This window comes from Mya arenaria, chromosome 12, assembly GCF_026914265.1.
Source record: "Mya arenaria isolate MELC-2E11 chromosome 12, ASM2691426v1".
Lineage (NCBI taxonomy): Eukaryota > Metazoa > Mollusca > Bivalvia > Myida > Myidae > Mya > Mya arenaria.
The window spans coordinates 13,928,870-13,935,699 of record NC_069133.1 but is presented as its reverse complement, the minus strand read 5'-3'; the positions used below and the strand labels follow the sequence as shown (position 1 = coordinate 13,935,699).

Sequence of the window (6,830 nt, the reverse complement as noted above, 5' to 3'; positions counted from 1 at the left end):
TGTTTATGATCCGTATCGATTGATTTCGGATGTTCGTTCAAACTTATTTCAGTTGAATACTATAGGTCTTAATGTTTGAGATATTACTATATGTCTGTTGATGTAAAATGTAAATTTTACTCCGAGTTGAACTGTATACGGTTCTAAAGTGAATGCGGTTGAGGGACCATGTGAACCAGTACCCAAGTAAACCACTGCTGAAGTGAACCATTTGATTATGCTGGGTGTGTTAGTTTATTTGTACTCGCACTCGTGCAAGGCCCATTCGGCGAGTTCCACGATTTCATTGTTAGGCATATTAGGTGTTTTGGGCATAGTGCACAGACAAAATATAACCATGATTAGAGCTACCCTGGTTCTTTAACGTGCGCCCGTGTATAGCTCTGTCACAGGGGACCCACATTTAGCGTCCCACCTGAAAATAACGATTAAAATGTTCAATCTAAATATATTGCATAGCAGTACTGACAGTTTTGTTCTGGCATAACTTGAAGTGACTTACAGCATCTAGTCAAGATTTAAAAAAAAAATCCATTAGCATACATTATTAGTGTCTGGAACCAATAAACACCATAAATGTACATGCACTCCCAGTTGGTGCTTAAACTCTGCAACGTGACTGCAAGACATCTGCAGTACCCATGGGTACCATTGCAAGCCACTTAGATGGTAAGATGCGGCAATAGTACTCGTACACGTACATGTCTTATACAGGGTTATACCATTCAGAATGTTACAGGTTGATGCACAGAGCAGCAAATAATCAGTTAATTAAGCCCGTTTTGGGTCAAAACGGGTAGTACAATAATACAGGTACATACTACTAGTATTACTCCATCAGAAACAAATTGGTACGAATCTGCTTAGAATCGCTTACACAGTCATTTCGAACCTTAAAGGCCTAGTTTAAGCCATCTATAAGCGACACCCCTCCCCCCCCCCCAAAAAAAAAAAAACATCAAAAAAATCGGTGTATAGTACACAACCTCTGTGTACTGATCTTAATCTTATCGCCTTGTGCTGTCGTATGCATATCTCCGATCTAAGTACCCAGTTGTGCAGTTTTGGAGGTTTTGTTATAGAAATGGACCCTAAATGGCCATGAGCCAATTAACAATTATACACAGGAAACTGGCCCTAGCTACTGTGACGTCAGTGTAAATAGCTGGAGATGCACAGCATCAGGGGATGGTCATGCCGGAGTCGGGTCAAAAAGGCCTGGTCCAAAAAGGCCTACTTTTCAATCAAAGGAAACACCTGTATTGTGTTTGAGGGTGTTGTACTTTGATAGGATAAGCGGTGTTTGTCTTTAATGAGGTGATAATTATCGTTTCACATTATCAGTTGCGGTGTGTCTTTGATATTTCACGGTTAGTAATGTTAGGCAGAAGAAGTGTGATAAAGATATATTCATACAATGTATGTATGACATCTTAAATGATATACTCAAAATAGAGTAAATCTATATTAATTATATAAATTAGAGAATTATGTTCCAGATGATTTTAATAATCCAATATATATATGTCTTTAGTAATGAGTTTTCCGTGCATATTGTGTTCTAAGGAAGTATGGCCGCGTCAGCGTGCTGTAGAATGTGATATCTGCCATCGCTGGCAACACCCCGTTTGCGGAACAGGTAATTTATGAACCATGTAAAAAAAATCACTATTCCTTTCAATGTAGATATCTCATGAAAAAGACGTATGTAAAGTAGAGAATATTACTCTAGTCCTGTATTTGATATTGTTTATTAGGTGTTTATGTGCATGTATGCCATAGGATCCATTGACACGCATTTCACAAATTTCAGTAAAGGTGTTAATATTTGATTGAATGGTATTTGGCATGTCACATTGGAAATATGTGGTAAGTTATACACAAAACAGTCAGTTTAAGGAAAATACTCTAAATAGCAATTTTGATAATGCATTTTAATCTCGTGTTTTCAATTCACGAAAATGTTTTATTCAGGAATTTCCCCTGCTGCGTTTCGGGAGGCGACAAAGAATGAGGCGGGGTTGACGTTTGTGTGCCGTCCGTGTCTGCAGCCATCCACTACGGATGAGGAGATGAAAGGGTGCGCCTTTCATTGGTCGCAGGCGTTTTGGCGGCACGTGCAGAGCGTGGGGCTGGCCGAGACTTATCGCCGTAGAGTCGGCGTTTTCAACTACTAAGGATGCTGCTGGCTCTACAGTTCCTGCCTGCTAGTCACATCCGTCGTGCCTTTGATAAGCTGGCAGAGACGGCGACGACCGAAGCCACCCGTTCGCTCACCGCATACATTGAGAGACAGTGGATGACGAATCCCATCTTTGCGGTGGAGGATTGGTCCGTCTTTAGACAGATCATTCGCACCAACAACGATGTCGAAGGTTTGTAATACAAAAACAAAATAAAATAATACATTGTTATAAATTAAAAGCAAAATTTAAGTTAATATTGATTTTAATCAAAGTATATTTTCTTTATTTCCAGGGTGGCACAACCGTCTCAACCAGAAGGTCGGAGGGATTGGACTGGGGTTTTACAGGCTCGTGCTGATGGCTGTAGAGTCGGAGGACTTGGAGAGAGGAGGCAACGTCCGTTGTCTGCGTCAAGACAACGCCATAAGGACGCTTGCAGACGAGTACTTGAATGGAGACATTTGGACTTCTGAGTACCTAGGAAGGATTGGAGAAGTGTATCGTCTGCGTTCCTTAAACTAGGCCTTTAACCATTTTGCTCCCTCCATTTTTTGCCAGTTCGTAACCTTTGGCGAAAGTCAAATGTTTCGTAATTGTTGGGACCAATAACCAACTAATGGACATTTATCAAGTAATGTCATATTCTTCATTTTAGTAAGCCTTTAGTGTATTTTTTTAGATGAAATAGACTCGTCAAGTGTATCTTAAGATATCTTAGAGAATGGCGAACTATTGACGGACAGATAACCCAAGTTATACCGGCCCGATAGGTAGCCGACCAGATATCGGTTAGACTTAATCATAATTAAATATCCGATGGGCAAAACCATGGGTCCATTACGACTGTCAAGTCATTTGTTGTTTACGTCAGAATAATCTGTCATACATCAGTGCAATATATGTAAGTGCATATGTCAACTACATTACTTTTAAAAAGATATTGTTGTATGTCCGTCACGGAGCAGTCAACTTGCAACAGCCCGGTGCGGGGTGATACAGGAATCCAGTGGATTTCACGTGAAATCCACTCAAAACGTGAAATCCACTCAGAACTCAGTAATTTTAATTAATAATTTATTTTTTTCGTATACATATTAGAAAGTGCCTCATGAAGGGTTTATATTTCAAATTTTATTGAAATTGGTAATAAAATAAAGAAGTTAGAGCAATTTTTCAATTTTTTTTCCAAAAATAGATCGGAAATCGAGGTGAAATCCAGATTCCGATAAGTGAAATCCACTCATAACTCATTAATTTTAATAAATAATTTTCTGTTTTTGTATATTTATTAGAAAGTGTCTCATAAAGGGTTTATATTTCAAATTTTATTGAGATTGGTCAAAAAATGAAGAAGTAAGAGCAATTTTTCGAAAATAGATCGGAAATCGAGGTGAAATCCAGTTTTCGAGAAGTGAAATCCACTCTTAACTCAGTTTTATTAATTAGTAATTTTTATTTTTTGTATACATTTTGGAAAGTGCCTAATGAAGGGTTTACATTTCAAATTTTATTGAAATATATCAAGAAATGAAGAAGTTAGAGCAATTTTTCGGAAATCGAAGTGAAATCCACATTTTGACAAGTGAAATCCACTTTTTCAGACGTGAAATCCACTCATAACTCATTTATTTTTAACAAATTATTTTTTTATTAAACAAATAATTGAAAGGGCTTCATAATGGGTTTATATTTCAAATTTTATCCAAATTGATCCAAAAATAAGAAAGTTGTAGACCTATTTTGAAAAAAGGTCGGAAATCGAAGTGAAATCCACATTTTGACAAGTGAAATCCACTTTTTCAGACGTGAAATCCACTCATAACTCATTTATTTTTAACAAATTATTTTTTCTGTAGAACAAATAATTGAAAGGGCTTCATAATGGGTTTATATTTCAAATTTTATCCAAATTGATCCAAAAATAAGAAAGTTGTAGACCTATTTTGAAAAAAGATCGGAAATCGAAGTGAAATCCACATTTTGACAAGTGAAATCCACTTTTTGAGACGTGAAATCCACTCATAACTCATTTATTTTTAACATTTTTTTTTTGTTGAACAAATAATTGAAAAGGTTACATACTGGGTTTATATTTCAAATTTTATTCAAATTGATCCAAAAATAGGAAAGTTGAAGTTATATTGTGAGGGCGTTTTGTTGTGTATGCATAATTGTTTAATTTTTTTCATGATAAACACAACATCCATACACATCCAGGCCATACCACGTGGAGGCGCCCTCAATCATGGCCCTTTTTTACTTTCGAATTTTGAAAATATTAAAAATTTAATAAATAATCCGAAAATTGTTTTGTTATTTGTTTATGACAGACATTTATTTATGGTTATTTATACATGAACATTGGTTGATATACGTAATCATAAAAAAAGAAACAAACAAATACAACAGAGCAAAGTTACACCAAGTGAAATCATATGTTTAACTTGGTTTACAATAATGAGAGATAATGAAAAGGTATGCTCACAACAGTGAAGAAAAATAATTACACAAAATAAACAATAGCAAAATATGAAAAAATATACACAGGTAAACTTTGAACATAGCCCCATGTGAAAAATTTAAAATGGAATAATTCGTGAGGGTGTGCACTGCCACCCGTGCTGGGCTTCAATAGTGATTCTCGGCGTGTGCACACCAGAAAGGGGAAACTTCAAAGACAAATTTCTAAGCAAAAAAAGTTTCAACGCACATAGAAAACGCATCAATAATCTTGTTCGAAAAAGTGTACAATGCATTGAAATGAAGGACATAAGATTTCATAAGGACTATCACAGTGACATGGTGCACTACAACAACAAAGGACACATTAAATACTTTGACGCCATCGGGAAACACATTACGTAATTTCACAGATTAATACGAGCTAAAAGCAATTATTGTGATGTTAGTTATAAATATGCTTATTGTTGTAGTAATAATAGTAGAAGTTCGCAAATGTGCTTATAAAAACACGTAGTTATTAATTTATTGTTGTTATATAGTTGTTGTTATTTATGTTTTCAAATGTGCTTCATTCATTCATTTAAAGATGTAGTTATATCTATTCATGATTGTTAATGTACTTTTAAACTTATTATGAAATATATTTTTGAAATGAATAAATATTGCATTAACTCATATAAAACGTCTCCGTTTTCAATAATAAGCATATTATAAAATATGCTAAGTATATATTACACTTACCGATTCAGTGCTGCTGTGTAGTTGTACTCATCCCCGACACAAGCACACTTTATACACGCAAACTTGAGATGACGTTGGTCCCAAGACTTAAGCTCAAACTTGCCCATTTGACAACATGTACGATGGCACCACAACTTACAATTATCACAATAAATTGAGTCAAGTGCACATGCCTCAAGGCATACATTACACGGAAAGGTTCCCATTTTATGAACAAATACAGCAGAAATATACAGAAACAATTAATTATCCTTTTAAATATCCAAATATAATAAAACAAAATACACAGAAACAATTAATTATCCGTTTAAATATCAAATAATACGTATATCCAACACTACATGTTCATAGCATAAAAAATAAAAACATAGCAATGACAATTGCCATTTCTGATACATTTTATACTTACCATATCTTCTCAAATTCTTTTTCGACATAAAATAATTACTGCCATTGTACTAAACTTCTTTAATTTTACCGCCAAGTATGTTATGTCAACTTTCTCGGATATTTGATGTATCACCTTAACCGCTAAGTGCGAAAGGCGCGAAAGTAACGGCACGTGAGAGTCGTGATCCTCGTCTTTGATAGATATAGATCAAAGACAAGAGTAATTATTAAACGATATTATAGTACTAATATATTGGATAGTGGTTACTTACAGTAAAAACCACACCAAAATATTGCATCTCAACTGATTCAGATATTAGATCTAATGTTATATAAGAGATCACGACTAAAACAGATTAAATGATACTAATGTAAGTAAATAAAACATAAAAACATTAAAATATAATCATCGGACAGAAACTACTACTGTATTAATATTTAGATACTTGATTGAATTTATTTCTTTACACTTAGTAGATTTCTTTCCCAAATATTGCATTTCACTTGTCAAAATGTGGATTTCACTTCGCTTTCAGATTTATTTTCAATATATTTATCTAACTTCTTCATTTTTTGACCAATTCCATTTAAATTTTAAATATAAATCGATGATAATGCCTTTTCAATTATTTGTTCAGCAAAAAAAAAAATTGTTAAAAATAAATGAGTTATGAGTGGATTTCACGTCTGGAAAAGTTGATTTCACTTGTCAAAATGTGGATTTCACTACGCTTTCAGATCAATTTTAAATATATTTATCAAACTTCTTCATTTTTGGACCAATTCCATTTAAATTTTAAATATAAACCTAGTATAACACCTTTTCAATTATTTGTTCAACAGAAAAAATAATTTGTTAAAAATAAATGAGTTATGGGTGGATTTCACGTCTCAAAAAGTGGATTTCATTTGTCAAAATGTGGATTTCACTTCGATTTCCAATCTTTTTTTCAAAATAGGTCTACAACTTTCTTATTTTTTGATCAATTTGGATATAATTTGAAATATAAACCCATTATGAAGCCCTTTCAATTATTTGTTCAACAGAAA

At 34.0% G+C, this 6,830-nt stretch overlaps 1 pseudogene; it reads left to right on the top strand.

Annotated features, from left to right (window-relative positions):
* The first annotated feature begins 1,961 nt into the window (after positions 1 to 1,961).
* On the top strand, positions 1,962 to 2,708 carry LOC128210464 (uncharacterized; annotated as a pseudogene).
* The last annotated feature ends 4,122 nt before the right edge of the window (positions 2,709 to 6,830 follow it).